We start from the raw sequence: 27758 nt of genomic DNA, 5'->3' as shown, positions 1-27758 counted from the left end.
CCTTTCTCATAAAACCATTGGTGTGTTTTTTATTTCCAAGAGAGAAAAGAGAGTATGTTTATGGCTTTGCCTTTATTTTTAGACTGCTGTTCTTAAATTCTTCTCCTCACAGTGTATATTGTTACAGTAATCTCAAGTTCTAATTTATTTATTGTTAAGATGCTAATTATGCATTTGTCTTGTTTTGATTGAAACTAAATAAGCACAAAGTTAACTCAGAACATTACCAAATAGCCCATTCAGCTCCACATGTAAAATCAAGTCTTGCCAGAGGGCAGGACAGGAGCTGCTAGGACCTCACTGCAGGGAGAGGTCGCTGGTCATCTCAGCAAAGAGGCAGTGTCTGGCTGACATTTTGGTGGCTGCTTTTAGTAAGGGCTGGAACCACCCATCCCATAGGAACCACAAGGAGCGCTGAGCCCCTCCATCTCAGCCCCTCCTTCAGGTGGACAACAGCAAACACTGACATCATGGCACCAGTGAAAGTACAGGAAGTAGTCGCCGGTCTTTGCAATGAGCGTGACAAGAGAGGTCCCAGGACCCACGTCACTAGCTACACACTACAAAAAGCCTACCATTAAATGAGCATGTCAGGGGAGAAGAGAGCTCAGAGTCCACTTGGCCCTGATCCCACCTTCCATCTGAGGGAACTAAGACCCAGAATTGGGAAGTGACTGTCACAAACACTTAAGAAGTCAAAAGCAGAGCCAAGATTAAAACCCTGGTCTCCTTGGCTTCCCAAAAGTGAGCCCCAGCTGGGTATGATGACATATGCCTATAATTTCAGTAGTTGGGAGGCTGAGAGAGGAAGATGGCAGGTTTAAGGAATCCTCCTGTCTCAGCCTCTCAAATACTTGGATTACAAATGTGCACCACCATGCCCGCCGGGCTCACAGTTAAATACTGATTGCCTAGCCCACCATTAATCTAATTCTCTGATCCTGAAAGCCGGAAGCATTTCTTTTTTTAATTTTTTAATCGGTGCATTGTACCCATACATCTTAAAGATGGTGGAGGCACACACGCACACAGCACCCAATTAGCCCTTGCCCACTTCCCGCCGCGCTCCCTCCCCCTCCATTCTAAATGATAGAAGCTGTTAATTCAAAGACCTGTCATTTAAGGGTTGCTCGGCCTTACCTTCTTAGTGAAACATGCACTAGCTGGAGTAGACCAGGGTTTTATGCCCAAGACCATCGAACATACATCTTTGGATAGATATGTGTGTATATGTGTGGTACTGGGGATTCAACCCAAAGGGTGTTCTACCTTTGGGCAACACCGCTAGCTCTATTTGTACTTTTTTTTTTTTTTTGCAATACTAGGGATGGAACCCAGGGGCATTCTACCTCCCATCTACACCCCAAACCCTACTTATTATTCTTAATTTGAAACAGGGTCTCACTGAGTTGCAAAGGGCCTCACTAAGTAGCTGAGGCTGTCGGCCAACAGCGATCCTCCTGTCTCAGCCTCCCGAATGCTGGGATTACAAGTGTATGCCACCACACCTGGCTTCTATTGGTATTTTAAAATCTGAAACAGGGTCTCACTAAGTTGCAGAGTGCCTCTCTAAGTTGTTGACGCTGACTTCAAACCTACAATCTTCCTGTCTCAACCTATTAAATACTGGAATTACAACCATGTCCCACCAGCTCAAACATACATCTTAAACCATTTTCCATACACTAATCTATTATCATTTGGAGTATAAGCTTTTTACTAAGGAAAAAAATCCTTTGAGGATAAAATATAGATATGGGAGTCCATATTCCACATATGTGTAGCCATATAAAAATTATTTTATATCCATTATATGTTGGTATATCACAAGATTATTCAGTACTTAAGATCAAGTTAATAAAATACTCTTACAGAACCCAAGTTTTGTCCTTCAAGTTTAGCCTGAGCCACATACACCATGTATACAAAGTCTGCAGACCACCCAGAAAGATATAAAGAAGAAGCAACATCTTAAAGTCTCTACAGAAGGCCCATCCTGCAGGGTTTCTCTCCCCAGAGTTATTGTGGGTTTTTTTCTTTACCTCTTTATAAGCATACCGTAAAACTTACCAATGTTGACTACATCCAAAGTAGGCATACATTAACATTTGCTGTTTGATTCCGTCTTATTTTGAAAGTGTGCAACAGTTCTTTATGACTTTAAGTGGAAACTTTTCTAAGACACTCCGTCTCTGTGCTTGTCGTCCCTGACTTGCCAATTGTTCAAGCAACAAATATCAACGGATGCCAAGCATTGTGTGCGGAATTCAGGATGAAGTGTCTGAAAAGGTTGGGCCATGTGCTCTGTTCTTTTTCAGCACAAGACAAAAAGAAGTGATTCCATCATGGAGAAGTCATGGTCTCCTCTTATTCTTACCCAAGAATTTCATCCCTCAAGAAAGGAAGCCAGAACTACCAACATGCCATTTTCTCTGCTCTTCTCTTTACAGAGATAATGGTGTAAGAAAAGTATCTTGTTCAAGTACCTTAAGACAATAATATCCTACCCCTTGAGCTGTTTTCCACTCCATGCACATAGACTAAAGAGGAAATAGCAACTTCCTTAATTATCTGGGCCTTTCGTATTCATTTGGTCATGGGAGAGAAAAATAGATAACTAGATAAAACAACTCATAGTGTAAAACCCCCTAAAAAGAGACTCATCCTAAAGACTAAGAGCTTTTGGAGGGCCCAGGCCTTGTTTCTTTGCACTCTTAGCACCTTTCATGGATACTCAGCACAAAGCAGATACTCAATAAATATGTTTGCAGTCAATAAATGAACCAGGACAATAATGTTGATGATAATAATGATAATAATGATGATGATTTGGGGGGTACTAGGGATGGAACCCAGGGCATTCTACCTCCCAACTACACCCCCGGCTGTAATTTTTATTCTTTGTTTTGAAACAGGGTCTCCAGGTGCAGAGGGCCTCACTAAGTCCCTGAGGCTGGCCATGAACCTGCAATTCTCCTATCAGCCTCCCAAGTACTGGGATTATAAGTGTCCATCATCATACCCAGCACCTGGCTTATTATTATGATTGTTCTTATTAATTTTTATCATTATGATTATTATAGATAGGTAGATCTAACTTTATACATTTCATCTGTGATAGTATAGGTTAAAAAATATATGATCTCTAATGAAAAATTGGTTTTCTAGACTAGGTAGTAAGGTCTGGCCTACAAAGGCATCACAAAATGTAGAATTATGTTTAAAAGACATTTTAGTTTCAACTTGCTTCTTGCCAGCCTATCATATTTAGATACCTTTAGCAAAAATCCAGAAAAGCATAGACTCATGCATGATTATTATACCAAACATACCATCACACTACATTCAACAACAGGACACAAGGATAAAATGGAGGCATATGTTTACAAATAGGTATACTCTCCAAAATAGGATGATCCCTAATTAAATATTTAATTTAAAATATTAAAATATATTTTAAATTTCAAAAATTGAGTCAGGTATAGTGACACACAGTTATAATTCCAGTATTTCAGAGACTCAGACAGGAGGACTGCAATTTCAAAGCCAACCTCAGCAACCTACTGAGGCCCTCCTCAACTTAGTGAGACCCAGTTTCAAAATAAGAAAATTAATAATAATAATAATAATAATAATAATAATAAGGCTTGAGGTGTAGCTCAGAGGTATTATGCTCCTAGATTCAATCTCATACCATAAAAAATAAATACACCTATGATGCAAGGGCATCATATTAAGGATGTACCCACAACTCTGAGACATCTTAAGATTCGTACAAAACAAGCTCTTAGACAAAAGCACCTGATTTCTTGATCAGGCATTGTATTTGTCGGAGGAGATGATTGGGGTAGCACTGACAGAAATTTTATCACGTTTAACATTTGTTCATTTCACACTTCAGGCACTCTCTGGATCACAGGAATTTGTTTCATTGGCATTTGTCTTATCTCGGCTATCTTCTTTCACCACTTTGTAGATGGTGGCTTTTTTAGGCGACTTTTTCTGAGCTGAGGATTTTTTTTTTTTTCCTAGGATGCCAATCCAATCTGGTATTTCAAAATGCCAACACCATTGGCCCTGCTGGAAACCGATTAAACAATTTCTCTGCCTAACAGCTCTTTTCAAGTTGCTGAGTTTTTGATTTTCATTTCTTAAGGCTAAATTTTCACACACACAAAAATTGCCCACTCTTTGCATGCAAATGAAGCAGTTTAGAAATGGAAATTCAAGCACAGTGAGCCCTGCATTAATTTACAAATCCATGGCATATTTAAAATATTTTTTCAAATTGCTTCACACGTTTTGGGTGTGTGACACATCGCCATTTAACTTAGTCAAAGTTATTTTGCTGATAAACTTTAGATAACTCGAAAGAAGGCATCTTCCAGAAAAATTCTAGTTTTTGTTCCTTTATTTTTTTTATTAAAATAAAAGAGATCAACTTAGGTGAGCTAGAGCTGTCTCTAAAGGCTGGACTTTCAGGCCCAGGCAAGAAATTTGAGCGAATGGGAGAGCAAAGTGAAATCAATGTCCCGAAGAGGAAAAATCTGTGAAGGTACAAATGTGTCTGTCATCAAATTTTCAACTGTTTCATTTCCAGTCTGTATAAGAAAAGAACCCAATGTGTCTCCATACCCCTGAAAAATAAAAATAAGTAACTGCACATCATCAGCAAAGTATATTTTAGTTCCCTCTTATATATTTGCAAAAAATAAAAAAAGAATGTACATTGGCTCTCACAGGGGTGTGGCGGATATGAGCTGATGCCCCCTGAAGAAGCTGTATCTGTATGAAGGATCCTAAGTACCATTTGGCCTTGATTGATTGTACATCATGATTGTGGAGAGATGAAATATAGGTGGAGAGCCAAAATCGTCTTGGGCTATTGTAGGTCATTCAGTAGCCAATCACCTAAGCTTTGTATCTGACCTAACATTCTTGTGACTTTCTCAGAATGTATCACTAAACTTAGTAGACCTCTAACCTCTACCAACTATAAAGCTAAGATGCTGTATCTGAAACTCAGAGATCCAATTGGCCCGCCGTACTCGCGATAACCCACCTACCTGGTGTTCCTGCTGATGTATTTGGTGACTCTACTGACTTATGACTTTCTTTTCTATGACTATAAAAGTTCATGTAACCTCTTTCACTCTAGAACATGGTTTTTCCGGTCACTTGCATCTAGTTTCCCAGGCCATGGTCACTCATATTAGGCTCAGAATAAGTTAATTTTTGTTTCTTTTTCTTTTTCTTTTAGTGCTACTATAAATTGAACCCGGGGGCATTCAACTTCTGAGCTACACCTCCAGCCCTTTTTAATTTTTTTTTATTTTGTTGTTGTTGTTTGGTTGTTTGTTGTAAAACAGTGTCTCACTAGGATGCTAAAAATCTTGCTAAGTTGCTGAGGCTATCCTTGAAGCTGCAATCTTCCTGTCTCAACCTCTCAATTATTGGAGTTACAGGCGAGCACCACCATGTCAACATTTTTCTTTCCTTAAAGCAGAGTTGTTGTTATTCTACATCAACAAACGGAAAAATGTTTTCACATCCTTTCATTTTCTTAGGCTACATCAGTGGTGCACATTTGACACTGACGCTCTTGAATATTATTTTTTTAATTTGCTTAAAGGAAACCTTCCATTTATCAATCAGCCCAGTCTTGACAAGTTTAGATTCCAGTCAGACTTGAAAGCTATAACATACCCTATCAGAAGACTAAGAAGTTATCATAAATAAGACTGGCATTGATACAAATAGCCCATGGAAAAGGATTAGAACTAAGAAGATCACACATATGTAGAAAATCTGATACTGCAAATAAGTGGAAAAGCCGGGCGTGGTGGCGCACGCTTGTGATCCCCGCTCTTGGGAGGCTGAGACAGGAGGATTGCATGGGTTCAAAGCCAGCCTCAGCTACTTAGTGAGGCTTTCAGCAACTTAGCAAGACCCTGTTTCCAAATAAAATATAAAAAAGGTCTGGGAGTATAGCCCGGAGGTAGAAAGCCTCTGGGTTCCAACCCCTAGTACCACCAAAAAAAAAAAAAAAAAAAAAGAAAGAAAGAAAGAAAATAAGTGGAAAAAGGAAAGACACTTTAGTAATAGGGACACTAGATTATCAATGAGCAAAAGAAAGGAAAAAAGGAGGGAAAGGAAAAAGGAAGGAAGAAAGGGTGGGAGAAAGGGAGGCACACAGGAATGGAGGGAGAAAGAGAATGTGGATCCTCTATACCACTTATTAAAATCAATTCCAAGCCAGTTGTGGTGGCACACGCTTGTAATCCCCGCGCTTGGGAGGCTGAGACAGGAGGATCACACAGTTTCAAAGCCAGCCTCAGCTACTTAGTGAGGCTCTCAGCAACTTAGTGAGAGCCTGTTTCCAAATAAAAACCACAAAAAAAATAAGTCTGGGAGTATAACCCAGAGGTAAAAAGCCCCTGGGTTTCACCCCCAGTACCAACAAAATAAAAATAATAATAATAATAATCAATTCCAGATAGCTAAAAGTAGTGGCACATACCTGTAATACCAGTACTTGGGATGCTAAAACAAGAAGACCACCAAGTTCTAGGCCAGCCTCAGCAACTTAGTGAGACCCTGTTTCAAAATAAAAAATAAAATGGGCTGGGCTGGGGGGGTATAGCTTTCAGAGGTAGAGTGCCCCTGGGTTCAATCCCCAGTCTTTCTCTCTCTCTCTCTCTCTCTCTCTCTCTCTCTCTCTCTCTCTCTCTCTCTCTCTCTCTCTCTCTCTCACACACACACACACACACACACACACATTTCTGATAGATCAATGACACAGGGAAAATAAAACATTTTAATCTTTAGAAAACATTTTTGTGACCTCAAGATAGAAAAGGAATCTTTAAAAAGTCACAAAAAGAAAAAAACTAAAGAAAATTGAGGTTAAATGCAACTGCATTAATATTCATACATCAGAAGACACAGAATCAAATACAAGGCTCAAACTGAGAAAAGTTATCCACAATGTTCATAATTAACGCAGAATTCAGAGCCAGGTGTGGGAAACGCATGCCTATAATTCCAGTACTTGGGAGGCTGAGAGAGAAGGATAGCAGGTTTGCAGCCGGCCTCAGAAACTTAGCAAGACTTATTTCAAAAAAAACCAAGAATTCAGATCCATAAAACAAAACAAAACTACAAATCAGTAAAAAATAAAATAAAAGACAACCCAAGCAGAGACAAATAATCCGTGGGCAAAAGAGATAAAGACGCATTTTACAAATAAGGTGAGATGAATACCCGCTAAACATCTGGGGACATACTCGTTAATAATCAAGAAACTGCATAATGAGGCCACAATGAGATACTATTTGCTCCCATAAGGTAAGCAAATTTTTTAGCCTGACAATATCAAGCGTGAGGAAGAGGAAGTATATGGTGACGACTTCCATACACTGCTGGCAGGCAGAAGCCAGAATTGTTATTTCCTCTTTGGAATAGCATTGAACATCACCTAGAAAAATTGAACATGTGCGCACCCACAAACATTCCCAGATATAGAAGCACTCCCCCATTCATCACTCTCTCTAATATACACACGTGTTTGCAGGAAAATTCATACACATGTTTACCAAACAACACATATAGGAGTATTCACAGCATCAATGTTAATCAGAGAAAAATATAGTCAACATCCATACACAGGAGAATGTGTGAATTCCATTGTATAATAGTCATACAATGGAATGGAATGTCTACACACAAATATGGCTGAATCTAAAGGAAGCCAAAAAAAGCAAGTTTTAGCTAGGCCTGGTGGCACATACATATAATCCCAGTAGTTGACAGGCTGAGACAGGAAGATCTTGGGTTCAAGGCCAGCTTCAGTGATTTAGCAAGACTGTCAATAACATAGCAAGTCCCTGTTTCAAAATAAAAAAATTTTAAAAAATTACTAAAAGTGTAACTCAGAACATGCCTGAGTTCAATCTCTAGTACAAAAAAAGAGCAAGTGTTAGAAAAAATACATACAATATAACTTTGTTTACCTCAAGTTCTAAAGCAGGCAAACTCAAGTAGTTTACTGTTTAAGAATATCTATACCTAGAGAAAAGCAAAGGAGCCATTCACATAAAACCCAGGATAGTGACTATTTCCACTAAGAAAAAGAGGGTAACTCCAACTTGGGAATAAAATGCATACCGCCTCAAAAGTATCTGTGCCATTCCTTTTCTGACTAGATTAATATTTCATTATTCTTTACATTTTTGCATAAATTTTAGAAGCACTATTTTGCAATTATCATGTATTTAATATTTTTTGAAGTTTTAAAACAAATTCTGCTGTGAACAAGCCAAAAAAGAATACAAAGATTCAGTATCACCCTCCCATGCCATCATACAGTAAATTATTCATTCAGACATGGTGGCACATGCCTATAATCCCAGTACTTGGGAGGCTGAGACATGAGACAAGACAACTGCAGGTTCGAGGCCAGCCTCGCCAATTTAGTGAGACCCTCAGCAACTCAGCAAGACCCTGTTTCAAAACAAAAAATAAAAGGACTTGAGGTGTAGCTCAGAGGTAGAATGCCCTTGGGTTTCATACCCAGTACACACAAACAAAAAATAGTGCATTATATCACAACTGATCTCCAAAGGCCACATGGACTTCCCCCTTGACATTGCTTGGAAAACCCAAGAAACCAAGAACTTGTACCACAGCATTCTGATCAGTAAAAGCTCCGGACACACCTTCGTGCCTCCCTGTGGCTGGTATGTTTCTGTTCTTGCAGCTCTTCTTAATTTGCTTGTCTTTCTGTCTGTCATACCATAGACTGAGAAAACACAGTCCTTTGAGGGTTTGTTGACTTGATTCACCAGCCTCATTTTAACAACTACAGTACAACTTTACATTTGAGAAAAGTCTCCCACAAAGAATTCTGTCCCGAAGTTCAAGCTGAGTATACTATGTAGAGGCAAGCATTGATGGAGTTTTTTGCTAGGGAAGCGACTTTGCCATATGTATGTGTTTAGTCTATGCTTGTTAGACCCTAAATTTTCTTACAAGGTTCCAAGAAAATGATGGATACGTACTTCCTCAAATCTTAAATGCACTTTCTGTAGCTATTTTAACATCTCCGAAATTGGGATGCATTTCCAATCTATACCAGGACACAGTTTGACAGCGTTTCTTTCTTTCTTCACAGAAACATAAAATAATAGTTATCTTGAAGTTGGTAATTTTTTTAGACTCTTGAAAACATCAAGTTTCCATGGGGATTCCCATCAATCAAAGGGAGAAAGAAAGCAAAACTCCTGGAGAGATCAAACACTTCCCTAGGGGCTGGGAATGACTGATTGCAGCTATCCTCACCTGAGGGCCACTCCTGTGGGTAGAAAAAAAGAGGGTCCAGGAAGGGGGGGGGGGCAATAGTTCTCTTTGAACCAAAATCCTGGAAAATATTCACTTCAACTTTCTGTGTGTTCATTTCCAAATGCCCACGTGCAGAAGTGCAAGAAAGGCCAATTCCTACAGACACTGCCAAACCTTGCCTTCAGGTTGTTCCAAGTAGAACTCAAAATGCCATGACCTTGCCTCTCCTGGAGTCTGCGTGACCCTGCACGCATGACGTGCACAAGCTTCAAGGAAGCAGCCCTGAGGAAGGATGGCTCCTGGTCAGACGACTCCCTGTTCTTGAATGTTCTTTCCTAGCTATTGTCCTTTTGGTAATGATTCTATTAACTTTTCACAAACATGGCTCCGGTGATGCAGGACGAGGTCCTGGAATCAAGACTGTAGGAACATGTGAAACTGAGTCCGTGGAAGATAAATTTTCTGGTAATATGTCTGAGCCCTCAGACGCCCCCTGCCTTGCTCCAAGCTATAATAAAATTGGCCAAAGTAGGAAAAGGAGACTCCAGCACATTAGTGGATACATTATAACAAGATATACTTCAGGAAAGCCCAAAAGAGAACTCAGTCATACAAAAAGCTGAAGCAGTTAGAAGAAAGAAGGAGTCTGAGGAAGGCCCACGCCTCCCACTATTACGACTAAGTCTGGTCCTGCTGACATTATTGGGAATAGGCTGTGGCAACCCTCTAGGGAGAAAGAAGCTAATTGGTACCACTGACTGGAGTTCACAAAGATAGGGGATAGATGGGTTAATATTAATGGTAAAAAGGTATCCTATTTTAAATTAACTACAGCAAGAACCGGTTTGGCATTTATGCCCAGAAAAAAGAGCATTAACAAAACAATTAGAAGAAGAGGTGTTTACTTACTGGAAAAGGAGGCCGTACAAAGCTCCCTGGTTACATTGGACTTGGTTTTTTACAATGTTTAAAAATAGAATGGATAGAGATATTTGGATTTAGATAATGGAAAGGAGCTTATTACAATATATAAAAATATATAAAAAGAAATCTTAACGATAACTTCTAGTTATAGCTTTGACCTCTTCATACAGGAAAAATGTTGTACCACAAGTCTAGCAGCTGGTCAGCATGTGCTGCCAAATTGAGATGTGTGCAATGATGGGTATCCTAGTCAGACTGTGTATAGAAATCATTGATCTAAAAAACAATAACTTGTATGTAAGCCCAAGTTATCCAATGATGTAATCAATTTCTTTATACTGCATATATTCCTTGCCCACTACCTTGCAAATTACACTCAGATACAACATCCTTGAGTTGTCTGTGTCTGTTTGTCACCCTCAGCCGAATCCTTGCCCACCTTCCAAGACCCCTGTCCCAACGGTCCCAGTGCTCTGGCCGAGCTAGTCCGTTGCATCAAAATGTTTAGCTTAAAGAGGCATGCAGGTCAGCTGCAGGCATCAGGACCCAGCCACTGCGAGCAATGGGCTTGAAATCCAAGCTCACCACAACCACCACCACCCTTCCCCAAGGAAATGAAGACCAGAGGCTTCCTTGATGCCGGCAAAAAAAGGAAATCAATCATGTGATCCCACCCTTTCTTCAAAGACCAAGAGAATTAGTCGTCACCACTTTGGACTTCTGTGTTCTCCCATGGGGCTTTCTCTGCACCTCTATGTATGATGATCAACCGTGAACCTTGAACAGAAAAGGCTACAAAGCTCTTTGGCCTTTGCATTACGTTCATTCAGCATAAGTGATTCATTCTACAAACACCAGGATCATACCCAGCACTGGGGCACCTGGCAGCGGCATATGAAGCCCACTGAGCTTCAAGTCAGACACAGTGAGTCAGAGCCAGGCATGGTGGCACACATCTGTAATTGTAAGGCTGAGACGGGAAATTTGCAGGTTTGAGGCCCACCTCAGCAACTTAGGCTCTCCACAGCTTAGCAAAATAAATAAAATAGGGTTAAGGGTCTAGCTTGGAGGTTGAGTGCCTCTGGGTTTAATCCCTAGGACCAATTAAAAAAAAAAGAGTCAAGAGACATTTTGCCATGCATAGTGTTAAGAGAAAAGAAGAAACTCTTCATCAAAATCTCTAGCTAATAAAGAATATCACATTGCTTGAGTGGTCTTGCACAAGTAGCATGTTTATAAAGCAATCTAATTCCATGAATAAAGATGAATTCATAAATCCCAGGATTACAAAATCCCTACAGAGCAATAAATAAATAAATCTATCAATTTATCTCTCTATCTAGAAGGTGTTTGTTTTTCTCCTTGCATTCACTAGCCCACTTTACCCTTTTGTAAAAATTTTTCATTGGTACATTGTAGTCACACACGTGTGTGTGTGTGTGTGTGTGTGTGTGTGTGTGAGAGAGAGAGAGAGAGAGAGAGAGAGAGAGAGAGAGAGAGAGAGAGATACACTGGAGGTGGAACCCAGGTTCTTTGTTTTTTTTTTTTTTTTACCTCTGGGCTATACTCCCAGACCTATTTTATACTTTTTATTTGGAAACAGGGTCTCACTAAGGAGCTGAGGCTGGCTTTGAACCTATGCAATCCCATTGTCTCAGCCTCTCAAGCGCTGGGATTACAAGCAAGCACCAACAAACCCAGCTTGTAGTCATACATCTTAATGGTGTACAAGATGGTAGAGGCATACGTGTATACATCACACAATTAGCACTTCCCCAATTTTTGTTTCAGTAATGATCAGTAATGCATAGCACTAGGTTAAGGGTTTACCAAATGATGTGAACATGTACCTGTTATGCAATGTGTCTATAAGCTAATTGTTTCTACAGATCCTTTGAGATTTAAGAACTATTTGATACGTTGAGACTTAGATATTTTATATTCTACTTGTGGTATCAGATACCAAGTTTCCTGTGAAATATCAAGAGGATATTCTTTCTATGTTGAGCAGAGACTATATAAACCTATAGAAGGGGCAGCAACAGCCTCCCACCTGCTCTCGTCAAAGCCACTTGAGACTAAATCTCACAGAGGGGGCCTGCTTTTCTTTGTTACAGGTAGGACAAAGTCCAATACCATGTACACATGGCACTTGATAAGTTCACACTGTTAGGACTTTAAATGGATTTGATCTGGGAAGTGAACAGCAGAGATTGATCAGGACACCACAATATTTGTCTGTCCTATCCTGATCCAGATAGATGTGACCAAACCTGCTTGAATTCAAGGCCAAGGGAGCTGCTACCCCACATCCCTAGGGGAGAAACTAGGATAAAAATTCTTGCCACTTCCCATTGAGTACAGAAAACGTCAGTGGAAAAAGAAGTAATAGAGATAAAAACAGCCGTACTGAGGCTGAGCAGCTCTTTGCCACCTGGGCATTACAACATCCCCAAAGTTCCCACAGGGTCGTGATTTTTTTCTACACCATGGAAAAGTGTGCTGGCAAAAGACGCTATGTCACGGTCTGCTTCCAGTGCACTGATACGCACCAGTGTCCTGCATGGGACTTTTCTTATTTGGCATTCGGATTTCTAAATCTCTCCGTGAGTAACACTTTGATACTGCATGTGATCGTTGTCTTGGCAGAAGACGATGTCTTTGTGCTTGCCCACTCACATTTGTACAGTGTCCCCCACTCCTGTTCCCTTCTTTATGACTTGTTGACGCATGTCTATATTTAGCCAGTGTTTTTGCTAATATCCGAGGAGTCATCAACAGTGCAGCTGCTTCACCTCTACAGGAAACCCCCGCTCCAGGGGGCGAGCACTACTCTAACCAGGATCTGCTCCGGAACATTCTCCGGCATGAACATGAGAGATGCATTTCTTAATTTTCAAATGAGCTGGCTAATGCTTTTTGCTTTTCCCCCAATTCAGGCTCCATGAACTCATGTGTTATTCTTGGTTGATTGTCAAGCTAAGGAGGATGTTTTCCCGCCCGTCTCTATGTGGAGTTATATTTTTAGTTGTTTTTTCCTTCTTTTCCAGACCCTCCTTTCTTCATTGTGTGGGCACGTGACCCTGTTTTTATGTTTTCGGCATCCCAAGCTAGGCAATTTGCAGTCGTCCTCTCCTGTTCCTTCCTGAGTGGCTGGCTTGTGTCACACATGTTTGGCTTAATTCCTCCCTGTCCTTAGACCAGAGGAACCTCCAACACTCTACTCCCCCATACCTCTCTATCATTGTGTACACACTGCAGCAGAAGCCATCACAAGGCCCCCACTTCTGGAATGCCATCCAAATCTGCTTAATTAATAATAGACTCAAAGTGCCCTATTGTAAAGCAGCTCACCATAAAACAAGGTCATGGTAGAGTTCTCTCTGCATCCTGAGTTGCCTCTTCTCAGAAAAAAAAGGACACTCACAGATAATTCCCACAAGGGTTCCTCCATCTTTCCAGTAACCCATTTCTATTTATCCTTAGAAACAGTAAATACTTTATTCTCCACTGGTCTGGGCTTTCAAAACTCAGGAGTGAAAAATAAAATCACCTTTTAATTATGCATCTTAAAACCAGTAAAAAGGGAAAAAAAGTAGGGATGCGAATTTTGGAAGTGATCTCATAAAATCTTTTGAAATTGGTAGAAATATAACAGGAGAAGAAAATAAACCTGGAAAATGGTTATGGGTAGGAGGAGGGCATTGGAAGTGGTGTATCCTGCTCTGTTGCCCCTTCTATCCAGTATTCCGGAGGATGGAAAGGGATCCAGCATTCACCAGCAGCCTGCTCCTTCCAATGCTCTAACACACTCTTTGGAAAGACGTCCTCTTCTTACAGGGGTCAAAAGTACAAGTGCTGGAGCCAGTTTGAATCCTGCCTTCACCCTATATGGGCTGTGAATCCTTATGTCTGGCATATACTAACCACTATGTAAGTATTTTATAACCCTGAAGATTAAGCAAATTCATCAAATTTGATTTTCATAATCCACAGAGCTAGACGTGTGTGTGTGTGTGTGTGTGTGTGTGTGTGTGTGTGTTGCTGGGGATTGAACTCAGGGGCATTCTACTTTCTATATATACCCCCAGCCCTTTTTAATTTTTTGTTTTTGAAACAGGGTCTCACTGGATTGCTGAGGCTGGCGTCGAACTTGCAATCCTACTGTCTGAGCCTCTTGAGTTCTGGGATTACAGGTGTGCACCACCACACTTGCATAGAGCTACATTTTTGTTGCAAACATCACTGGGTGTCTGCTCAGAAGCCACTTTCACTCTCCCTTCCTTGTGGCTAGGGCCAACCTCAGCTTTAAATAGAGGCTGAAACGTCCCCCTCCCACCTCTGCTGGCTTTACAACAGGGAACCCAATTCTGCCCAATAGAATCCAAGAAAAATTTTGATGGGGACTTTCAGAAGGATTTTTGTGTCTTACAAAAGAAATTGGATGGGAGATGCCTGATTCTATGCTTCCTATCCTCTGATGGCTTTCTGGAGCAGTCATCTTGGGCCATAAGGCAATGCACAAGAAAAGTCAACTTGGTTTTGCTGAACCAACTCCGGAACCACTTATACCAGGCTTCTTCTCAAGGATTGTGTTCAGAGGATATGTGTCCTTACTATTCTTTTTACTTGATGTTTCTTTTTTGAATAATGTGCTTTTATTTGGTATATGATAGTCTCATATCATAATATAAATCATATTGACAATGGCATACATACACACAGCACTTAATGGGAACCCCCTTCCCATTTACCCTCTTCCCAATACAGAGAACTGGGATTGACATTGCCATATTCACGTAGGTACACATAGCTGATAGAAATATTTCTATTAGTGAACCTTAGTCTTCCTCCTCCCCTTCCCTTAGACCTCCTCCCTGGCTCCACTGAAGTTTCTCCTCATTATCTGTAGTCCCTCTTGTATACCAATTACTCCCTAGCTTGCACATAGTAGAGAAAATACAGGACCCTTCACTTTCTGTGATTGCCTGGTCTCACTTAAAATAATGTTCTCCAGATCATTCCATTCTCTTGCAAATTACATAATTTTGTTCTTCTTTATTGCTGAGTAGAATTACATTGTGTATATTCCCCATTGTTTTGTAATCTATTCAGTTATTGATCGATACCTAGGTTGGCTCCATAATTTGGCTATTATGATCTGTGCTGCTATGAACATAGGTATGCATATATTACTGTAGGTCTCTGGTTTCAACTCCTTTGGAAAGATACCAGGAGTGGTATAGCCGGATCATATGGTTGAACCATTCCTAGTTTTCTGAGGAATCTCCACACTGATCTCCATAGTGGCTGAACTAGTTTGCACTCCCACCAATAGTGTAGAAGAGTTCCTATTTCTTGATATCCTTGCCAACAGCTATTGTTATTTGACTTCATAATGATTGCCTTTCTTATTGAGGTAAAATTGAATCTTAGTGTAGTTTGGATTCGTACCTCCCTGATTGCTAATGATGTTGAACATTTTTTCATGTATCTATTAGCCATTTGTATCTCTTCTTTTGTGAAGTATCTATTCAGGTCAATTGCCACTTTCTTGATTGGGATATTTTTATTTTTAGTGTAAAGTCTTTTAAGTTCTTTTTAGAGTCTAAATATTAGTCCTCTATCAGAGGGATGGCTGGCAAAGATCTTTTCTCATTCTGTGGGCTTTCTCTTTAGACTCATTATGGTTTCCTTTGATGTGCAGAAACATTTTCAGTTTAATGCCATCCCACTTATAAATTCTTATTTTAATTTCCTGGGCTTTAGGGATTTGTTGAGGAGGTTTCTACCTTGCCTTTAAGTTGGAGTGTTGAACTTATGCCCTCCTCTATTAGCTTCACAGGCCATTCTACTTCCAAGCCACACCCTCAGCTCTTTTTATTTTTAATTTTGAAACAGGGTCTCGCTAAGTTACTGAGGGTCTTGCTAAGTTTCTGAGGCTGTCCTCAAACCTTTAATCTTTCTGTTTCAGCTTCCCAAATACTGGGTTTACAGGCATGCACCACCACATGTGGCTGTCTCTTACTCTTTAATCCACTCTCAGTCTGTCAGTTTCTCATAGACAAATGTATCCTAAAGATCACAAGCTCAGTTTATCTAAGAAAATGAAGGGTTACTAACGTTAAATGATTTTTCCAGCCAGATATGTGGTTGAGGAGGAATTAGAACCCAGATCTGGGTTTGGTAGTGCATGACTCTTAGCCCAGTAATTGGGCACCCAAGACAGGAAGATCATAGGTTCATGACAACCTCAGCAAATAGTGAGATTTTCAGCAACCTAGTGAAACTCTAGTTTTATTTTTCAAAACAAAAATAAAAATACCTGGAAGTATACCTTGGAGGTAGAACTCTCCTAAATTTAATCCCCAGTACCACAAAAGAAAAGAAAAGAAAAATTAGATCACAGTCTAATGTCAAAGCTTAAACTCTTGTTTTTGTACCAGGAAGCACCACAGTGCTCACCTACAGGACAAACTAGTCTAGTTCTTGGAGCACTAAGGTACCATGGTGCCGTAGGGACATCTGGAAAAAGAAAAATATAAAAATGTCTTCTATTGCTGTTGTGTCTTTGCAAATCAATTTTAACTCTACCCCTGCAGAGTAGGAGGAAACTCATAGACCATTCAGGCCAGATGACAGAACCATGATGTCCCAAGTCACATACCCAATCAGTGACAAAGTCAGATGAGAACTGAGTCATGGTTCATCAGTCTTTTCCTATCCCATTATCTCTTGCTATCAAACATGTTAAGGCATCATAAAATTGAATGTGTTCAACCCTGGAACTCAAAAGAGAATCAGGGCTGGAGATAAAGAATTCAAAGTCAGCAACATGCCAAGAGTACTTTAAAGCCCTGGGAAGGGCTGAGTTTGAGAATGGAGAGAAGTATAGAGAACTGAGTCCTCAGTTACTATTTATTGAGTGCTTACTATATGCTAAGCAATGTGAAAATTATTTTAAAAGACACTAACCCTTTAGTCATTATAGCAAAATAAATCAGGAGGCAGATATCGTAACTGACCTCATTTTACAGATAGAGAAGCTGTCATAGAAGGGTTTTTGTCATTATTGTTCATTTTTGTTTAATGTCACAAAGTTAGTAAGTGTGAATTCGGGATATAAACTCAGGCAGTGAGGCTCCAATTTCCATATCTGGCTTGTAGAGATATGCTCTCATAATTTGTAGAACGATTACAATAGTTCAATCATCCAGGTCGGCCAGCACTATTACTAGCAAATCACTGTGGCTGGATTTGCCAAAGGTGTGTCCTGGATTACCCAAAGGGCATACCAACTCATGTGAAGAATACCACTGAATCAGAGGCAAGCAGAGTAGGAGAAAAACTTAACTCCAAAGAGTGTACATGAAGTTGTATAATAAAAAATCTGAAAAGATATATTTTAAAATTTTTTCAGATGCACATAAGCTTTGGACTTAATGGTTTTGAATTACCTTAATCTTTAGTGTCACGTGCTAGGAGCACCTCTAGGTCTGGTTTTGTTTTTTTAATCAGAAAGTATGAAGGGAAGACAACATACAATGGGCTTGTTTTAGGATATTTTCATCTCTCTCTCTCCACATTATTGCAAGAGTTCTTAACCATCTGCCCCTTTTGCATATTATCCTCCTTGATTTCAGTTTCCATAATGCAATATAAATAAAAAGTCTATCAAATATAAATCTGAGCTTGTCTCTCTCACTTAAGTTGTCCCAATAATCCCCATGATAAAAATCTAGTCTCCTTAGCATAATATTCAATGCCCTGAGTGATCTGGATCATGTTCATTCCTCAAAATTCATGTCCTCACTCTTCACAAATACCAAAGGATTCTTTGGTAAAGCACACACACACACACACACACACACACATTTTTTTTAATAACTCGGGCTCTTGCTTATGATCTTTTCTCTCCTAAAAGTGCCTCCCTGCCTTCCCCCTTCACCTACACTAATTGTTAGTTTTCAAGACTCTTCAAGACATCTCTGTACCACTCATTGCTATCTCAACAAATTACCTAAATTCTCTGAGTCTCCTTCCTCATGATTAAAGATGGTGTTAATAAATGCCTGAGAGGACTTCTGGAAAGACGATAACCGAGGGAAGCAGAACATACCAATCCTGCTGACACCCGATCCCCAGTGTCTTAAAAACAGTATACTACAAAGCCAGAAAATACTATCAGTAGAGGAATAAAACTATAGGTACAAGACTGCAAGGGGAAAAGAAGGTTATAAGACCAATCAGACAGCAGTAAAGAAACCCGCCTGCCTTGCAGCTGCGGGCACCACAATGGCACCATCTTACCTCACTCAGCACCCGACTCTAGAGAGAAACAGGAAAACAACCAAGGACCTGAAGTGAGCAGCTGCCGATCACTGGAGTTGTAAGCTATCAGCTTTTCCTGCGCCAACACCGACTACAACTTTCAGCAGTGGCTGTCGAGCTCACCACACTCTCCAGGGATCCAGAGCAGTTCTCAACACCAGAAAAGAAGACTGCCGACCTTGCAGCCACAGGCGCCACAGTGGTGCCATCTTGCCTCACTACACCTGACTCCAGAAACAAACAAGAAAACAACCAAAGACCTGAAGTAAGCAGCTGCAGATTATCAGAATTGTAAGCCATCAGTTCCACCTGTGCAAACTCCTGCTACAACTTCCAGCAGCAGCGGCCGAGCTCACCATGCCTCCAGAGATCCAGACTGGCACCCATCTAGACTATAAATGTAGCTGTGGTCCCCACAAGAGAACGCCCAGCGCAGCACCCCCATGAACTTGCGCAGCTGTGATAAACACCCTGGGTCTGAGATTTTGCAGTTCAACTCAGCCAAGGTGGGGATAGAGTCTAAAGTTTTCAGCAGTGGCGGCTGAGCTTGCCACACCCGCCAAAGATTTAGAATGGCTTTCAACAATGCCATAAGTGGAGCCACTCCTAGCATGGTGTCCCCAGGGACTCGCATATACAGCAAACAACTAAGCAAAGAAGAACAAACACTACCTCAAACAAAAATTGAATCTCAATATGTTCAGAATTAAAAATAATCTCTCAATAATCACACTGAACGTAAATGGCCTCAACTCCCCAGTTCCATCTATCTGCTGCCTGCAAGAAACACATCATTCAAGTAAAGATAGTAGCAAACTTAAGGTAAGGGTTGGAGCAAGGTAATCCATCCTAATGGAAATTGAAGATAAGCAGGAGTAGCAACTATGATATCAGACAAGTTAGACTTCAAGCCCAAGCTCATTAGAAGAGACAAAGAAGGTCATTTTTTACTGATAAAGGAACAATCCAGAAAAAGGAAATACAATAGTCAAAATGTATGCACCAAACACAGGTGCAGCTACTTTCATAAAACAAACTTTTTATCACATTAAGTCACACATAAGTCTCAATACAATAATACTGGGAGACTTCAACACCCCCTTCACACCATTGGACCAATCTTTTAGGCAAAACATCAGTAAAGATGCCTCAGACCTAATGAACACATCAACCAAATGGACCTGTTAAACACATATAGAATAGTCCACCCAACTACAACAGAGTTCACATTTTTCTCAGCTGCTCATGGAACCTTCTCCAAAATAGATCACATCCTAAGCCATAAAATGAACATTAGCAAATTCAAAAAATGTGACATACTTCCCTATGTCTTTTCAGACCATCATGGTTATAGCTAAAAATCAACCATAAGAAGAATGAGAGATACCACATAAATATGTGGAGACTGAATACCACACTGCTGAATGAAGAATGGGTCATAAAAGAAGTAATGAGTGAAATCAAGAAATTTCTAGAAACAAATGAAAATAAAAATATAACATATCAAAACCTCTGGGACACTTTGAAAGCAGTATTAAGAGAAAAATTCATAGCAATGAGTGCTCACATAAGTACAGAAAATGACCAAATAAATAACCTAATGAGATACCTCAAAGCCCTTGAAAATGAGGAACAATCTAACCCCAAAGCCAGTAGAAAACAAGAAGTTATTAAAATCAGAGCAGAAATCAATGAAGTAGAAAATTTAAAAAAATACAGAAAATCAACAAAACCAAAAGCTTGTTTCTTGAAAAAATTAACAAGATAGATAAATCACTAGCCAACCTAATAAAATAAAAAAGAGAATCAACCCAAATTACAGAGATAAGAGATGAAAAAGGAGACATTACTTCTGACAGTGTAGAAATTCAGGGGATTATCACAAACTACTTTGAAAAACTATACTCCAACAAAATGAAAAATCTAGAAGAAATTGACAACTTTCTAGATAAATACAACCTGCCTAAACTGAGTCAAAAAGATATAGGAAATCTAAACAGCCCAGGACCAGATGGTGTTCAAGTAAATTCTATACAACCTCTATAAAAGAGCTAATCCCGATACTCCTCAATCTATTTTGTGAAATAGAAAAAAATGGGACTCTCCCAAATACATTCTATGAAGCCAACATCACATTGATATCAAAACCAAATAAAGACAGCTCAAGGAAGGAAAACTACAGGCGTATAACTTTTGATAAATTTGGATGCAAAACTGCTAAACAAAATGCTAGCAACACACATTCAAAACCACATTGAGAAAATCATACACCATGACCAGGTAGGGTTTATCCCAGGGATGCAAGTCTGGTTCAACATACGAAATCAATCCATATAACTCATCATATAAACAGAATCAATGACAAAACTTACATGATCATTTTAATACACACTGAAAAAGCATTTGACAAAATCCAACATTCATTTATGCTGAAAGCACTACATAGAATCAGAATAGAAGGAACATATCTCAACATCATAAAGGCAATCATAAAGGCAATCTACAAGAGGCCCACAGCCAACATCATATTAAATGGGGAAAAACTTCAAGAATTCCCCCTAAAAACAGGAACAAAACAAGTATGTCCATTATCACTACTTCTCTTCAATATAGTACTTGAGACTCTAGCCAGAGCAATAAGGCAAGAGAAGGAAATCAAAGGAGTACAAATAGGAAGAGAAGAACTCAAACTTTCACTATTTGCAGATGACCTGATACTAAACTTAGAAGACCCAACAAATTCAAACAAAATGTTCATAGAAGTGATCAACAAATTCACCAAAGTCTCTGGATACAAAAATCAATCTTAAAAAATCAGAAGCTTTTCTGTATACCTTGAATATAAAACAAGGAGATACAATAAGCAAAAAAAAAAAACATTTTTGATAGAAGAGAGTAGATAGGCTAGAGGGCTAGAGTAAGGAACTTTGTAAATGGAAAGGGGGAAGGAGCAAACAAATATTCATACAGTAACAAAACAAGTTACAAAGATTAACAATTATAAATCAAAGACAAAAACAACAAAAGAACAAAAAGGCATAAAAAAGAGCAAAAAAGAAAGAGAACAAAAAGAACTAGCGACAGTGTGAGAGGGGGAAAAAAAGAACAAAAAACAGCAGTCCTGCTATTTTACATATATAAGGCCCAGGCTCGAAAAATAGCTGTATGTATGTTCACAGTGTTAGATTCTGGAGTATATTCCAATGTCTCTCATTTGCTCTGTAACCTATCGTCAGCTTTGGAACCACTTTATGAGTGTTTGTGTGCTGCACTCTCCACCTGGGGCTCTATGATCTCAGGCCTTGTGTTCTGTGCCTTCTTACTCTGGGCCTGAGCTTCCCTACCCATGCTGGCAGAGGGCATCCAGTGTAGTCTTGAAGCAACCCCCTGTGACCCTGTGCAGACACTGTGCCTTGAGCACTATGCCTTTCCTGTGTCTCTGGAGGTTCTAACTGGATTACCTGTGAAATGGGCCTCCTGGTCTTAGCGTGCCAGGGTCCCGTGGCTGCTCTGGGTGGCCTCTGCCAAGTAGCCAGTAACACAAGTTGGTTACCTTGCTGTCCTGCAGGCTGGGTTTCTGGAGGGCACAGTGCCCTGCTGCAGTGCCATCTCTGGTGAGCATATGGGCTTTGGGATCTTTTTCTGCATCCCTGAAGTGTGGTGCTGGTTGCTTAATATGTTAGAGCTCTGCCTCGGCTTTCTGCACTCAAGTTTTCAAGTTGTCAGGGTTTGAGAGAGGAGAGCTAGGAGAAGACGAGTATTGAAAGTTGCCTCCTGTTTTCTTCCTGTTTCTGTGAGCATCCCTCAGCCACACTTTCCTCCTGTCATACCTCCAGGAGATTACAATTTGTAGTTTTCCTAACACGTCCAGAAATGGCATCGTCATGTCCCCTCAAAGATGTCAGAATGAGCAAACCATCAAGTGCCACCCCTACTTCAAGGTCTGGGCGTGGCCCGTGGAGTCCCTTCTCCAGCTCAGAGACCCCAGCCCCAGATGAGTAGGGTCTGTTCCTTGGAGTTCTTCACTATGTTCCTCTTATGTATAGCAGACAAGGTCCAGATTTTATGGGCTGATGTCTACTTAATTTGGAAAACTACTTTTCTTTTAAGAAACAGTTTATAAAATTATAATTCTTTGGAGTTTAATATATTTGGGGGATATTTCCTAGTTGAGAAGAACCTCCATTTTTATTAGGCACCAATGAAAGCTGAGTGCTTTACTTTACACTTTACAATTTTTTTACTTTTTTTTTTTTTTTTGGTGGTACTGGGGATGGAACCCTTCTTCCTCTGGGCTACACTCCCAGACCTATTTTATATTTTTATTTGGAAAGCAAGGCTGGCTTCGAACCTGCGCGATCCTCCTGTCTCCGCCTCCCAAGCATGGGATTTACAAGCGTGCGCCACCACGCTCGGCACAATTTTTGTACTTTTTTAATTGTATGTATGTGGTACTAGGGATCCAACCCAGAGGTATTCTGACTTGGAGCTACACCCCACCCTATTTTGATATTTGTTTTTGAAACAAGGCTTTGCTAGGTTGCTGAGAGTTTTCTAACTTGCTGAGGCTGGTCTCAAACCTGTGCTCTTCCTGTCTCGGCCTCCCAAGTGCCGAGATTACAATCCCACGCCACCACTTTCCTCGGGCCAGCATTTGGCTCCACACATTGTACGTCCTTTTCCTCTACTCTCCATATTTCTTTGATTCTTGATGTTATTGGATATGTTCATGTCATATTGTCACTGTGGCTCTGTAACTCTTTGCTATAACTCCGGGTAAGCTGGCACCGTGGAAGCCAGGAGTATTTGGAGGACTAATTTGAACAACTGGATGGCTAGCAAAATCAATTATACACAAGACTGACTGGGACCATGTAAATAGATCTGACTAAACTCAAATATAAATATATTCTCAATTCAATCTCTTTTTCTTCCAAAATACACCAATGGCCACTCAAACACTATTTGGCACACAAGAAAATGTGACAGAGGGGAAACGGGAATGGAAAGAGACAGCGATCTTAATCAATTGTGTAAAAATATTTTGCTGATATGAATTTTACAAAAATATGTGACCATGTGAACACATTGTCAGGACCCTTCCTGGGGCTTTGTAAGAGGTATGCAAATGAGGGTCCTGCAGTTTAACTTCTTAGCTATATGATAAATCTTTGCACACAGAGAAATTCAGATATACTTTCTTCCTCACCAGTGTCAGGAAAAACTCTAGATATTGTCATAAACCCTCTCTGCAGATATATCCCAGTGCCATTTCTTTGTGGTACTAGGGATTGAACCCAGAGGCATTCTACCTCTCTCCATGAGACTGCTGATTACCTAATCCTTAGCCTCTGCTTTAAGGACTCCTAAACTTATTTGGGGTTTCTGGAAGTTAGAGTTTACAAAATTTTGTCCCCAACACAGGTTATGGCTTGGAGGGAAGGGCATGCCATCTAAACCTACATGCAAACTCTTGTACATGAAAACTCTTCTGTTCTCTTTTACTTTCTCTTCTTTTATTTATTGTTCAAACTGGATCCCATTTGGGTTAGAAAACTATTGTCACAAAATTCAGGTACTCTCCCTGTCTGCTTTAGGTGTAATCTCTCTGCTTTGAGTCCTGCAGATTATTAGCTTTCTGAAGATCAAAACACTTCCTTCTTACTATTTTATTTTATTTTTGGTATGAAGGATTGCAAGGTCATTCTTCCTCTAAGTTAGACCCCCATCCTTTTTCTTCTCTTTTTGAAACAGGGTCATGCTCGCCAGGCGTGGTGCCGCACGCTTGTAATCCCCACCCTTGGGAGGCGGAGACAGGAGGATTGCACAGATTTGAAGCCAGCCGCGCTGGCGTAAGAGACCCTATTTCAAAAATATAAAATAGGTCTGGGAGTGTAGCCTGGAGGCAGAAGGGCTTCCAGAAACCCCAGTACCACAAAAACAAACAAACAAACAAAAAAGTCATGCTAAATTGCGGAGGGTCTTGCCGAGTTGCTGAGGCTGGCCTCATAACTGTGATCCTTCTGTCTCAATTTTCCAAATACTGATATTAAAGGTCACATCTGACTCAAACCCCTTTTTCTCCTTCAAAAATGTCTTACTTTTGGACTTCCGGGAAGATGGCGACCAAGAAAAGCAGGGCTTAAGAGCCCCGCTAACAACAAATATCCATTACCACAAAATCAGCGCCTTTCAAAGCCAGAAAACAACATCACCAGAAAAACAAAAAAAATCACCAGGCTCCAGAGAGAAAGCGGACTGAGAACAGAGCCACAGAGGAGATCCTCACGCCCGAGGACGCGGCAGACGCGGCAGCAGCGCCATACTGCCGGCGAATTCACGGGACGGCCACAGCAAGCGGAGGGGAGCCGCTGCGGAACAGCCAGGTGGGATTTCTCGGCGCAGAGGACATCTAAAGCTCCCAGTGTCTGAGCTCAGCACACGCTGCAGGGATTCAGAGTGGAAATCAAAACCAAGAAAAAAAAAAAAAAACGCCAGCCCAACAGCCGAGGGCGTAGCAGCGGCGCCATATTGCCACCAGCGGCAGCAGCACCGAATTCACTACAGCTACATCTGCGTACTAAAGAACAGTGAGTCAAATTGCGGGCCACAGCGGAGAAATCCCAGTACTGTACTCACTGGGACTTGACCCAGTGGGAGAGGGGCGGTGGCAGTGATATCACACCATAGGAGAACGTGCAACCTGGCACCCCCCACAGTCTAAAGCAGCCTCTATCGACTCTCTGGGTCTGAGACTCTGTGATACAACCCAGTAAAGGAGTAGTGGGGTCTGAGATACCACAGACTCGAGATCCAGAGCACCTTAAGTGAAGTCATAGTGACCCAAGGGAAGAACCCAGAGAAGGCACAAACTTCCGAAATCATGGGAAAGAGGAATAACACTGGAGCAACGAATGCTCATAACCCCACAACATCAGAACCCGATAAAACAGAAAATCAGAGATTTCTAGAAGATCAAATCAGGAAAATAACTGTAGAAATAATAGAGGTGCTTCGAAAAGAACTCAGAGAGAGCCAAAAAGAGATAAAGGATGCAATTAATGAAGTAAAGGCCTCAATTCAAAGCACAAACAACCGATTAGAACACATGGAGAACAGAATCTCGCTCTTAGAAGATGATCATTCAAAAAATGAACGCATAGTTTCTAATCTAGGAAAAAATATCCGATAGCAGGAATCTGATATTGAAGAAATATGGGCCCATTTTAAGAGAGCTAACCTAAGAATAATTGGAATAGAGGAGGGAAAAGAAAGTGAAACCAAAGGGATCAACAATCTCTTCAAGGAAGTAATAGCAGAAAATTTTCCAGACATAGAGCAAGAGGTCGATACGCAGGTCCAGGAAACTTATAGAACTCCCTTTAGACAGGATCGGAGAAGAGGATCCCCACGCCACATAATTGTCAAAATGACCAATGTGCAAGCCAAGCAGAGAATCTTAAAGGCAACAAAAGCAAAGGGCCAAGTGACATTCAGAGGCAAACCAATTAGAATCACTCCAGACTTCCCAAATCAAGTCATGGGAGCCAGAAGGACTTGGAGTAACATATTCCAAACTCTGAAAGAAAACAACTTCGAGCCAAAAATTTCCTACCCAGCAAAACTTTCTATCAAATTAGATGGAGAAATAAGAAGCTTTCATGGCAAACAGAAACTGAAGGAATTTATGTCTTCAAAACCAGCACTAGAGAAAATACTCAAAGAGATTAACTACAAAGAAGAAATAGGTAACACACATCAGAACTAGAGAAACAAGATTTTCTATCCAACAGTCAACTAAGATTGGTTATCTGTGGAGATTCATTATTTATGTTAGTCTGTTACCTATCTCTAAAGGGTATTGTTTGCCTTTATTGTTGTTAATTTTTAGGATTTCTAGTTGGAATATTAATATACCTTCAGATATAGCATTTGGAAATATTTTATCCCATTCTATTAGTAACTGTTAACTCTGGTTACATTGTCTTTGGATATACAATATGTTTTTTATTTTTTAGGGAGTTTGTATACTCTTCTGTTGCCTGTGCCATTGAAATCATAACCAAGAAATCACTGCCAATTTCAATGTTGTGAGGTTTTATGACCCAGATTTTCTCCTAAAAGTTTATAGTCTTAAGATTTATATTTAGGTCTTTTATCTATTATGAGTTAATATTTGTATATGGGATTAGGTAAGGGTCCAATTTTATTCTTTTCCATGTTATTTTATTTTTCAACAATATTTAGTTAAAAGATTATTATTTCTACCACCAAATGTTCGTGGAAACCTTGTCAAAAATAACGACAATATAGGGAAGAATTTAGGTCTAGGCTTTTATTTAACTCCAATGGTTTATATATCTGCCTTTAGAATAGTACTACACTGTTTCAATTATTGTAGCTTTATATGGTTTGAAATCAGAAAATATATATCTGCTAGCTTTGTTCTTTTTCAAGATCAATGTGGGTACCTAGAGTCCATATTCCATATTAGGATAGATTTTTTTTCTGAAAAATAAATATATAAATATATGATAGTTTCACCTAAAAAATAGAAAAAAATAGATTCTCTGGTAAGAACGAAAGCAAAAAGAAATATTGAAATGTTATCTTTAAGTCATCAAAAGCTTGGTATCAGACAAATGAAACTGTTATGTGAGATTATCATTTTTAATTTTGGATAAATTGCTATAATACTAGATGTCAACTACTAAGCCAAGCATAGGAGGGGGGGATAGGGAGAGAACGGGGTGGGGATCGGGTGGGGGCTGACTGGGCAATGTGTGCATGTATGTCTACAAAAGTATGTATCCCACTATGATGTATGAATACAATGCACCAATTAAAAATAAATATGAAAAAAATACAGAAAAAAAATGTCTTACTTTCATAATGGAATCGGATTCCCACAGGTTTGTCTCCTGTGTAAATCTGAAACACCTGTTTATGTCCCCTGTTGATATCTTTGTTTTGGGCTATGGGTTGACTATCATTGATTCAATGAGTGGAGGACTAAGCCGGGCGTGGTGGCGCACGCTTGTAATCCCAGCATTTGGAAGGCTGAGACCTGAGGATCGCGGTTCACGGACAGCCTCAGCTACTTAGTGAGGCCCTCTGCAACTCAGTGAGACCCGGTTTCAAAATTTAAAAAGGGCAGGGGGTAT

The sequence above is a fragment of the Muscardinus avellanarius genome, assembly GCF_963383645.1.
Source record: "Muscardinus avellanarius genome assembly, chromosome: 17".
Classification (NCBI taxonomy): Eukaryota; Metazoa; Chordata; class Mammalia; order Rodentia; family Gliridae; genus Muscardinus; species Muscardinus avellanarius.
This window is presented reverse-complemented; position numbering follows the sequence as displayed.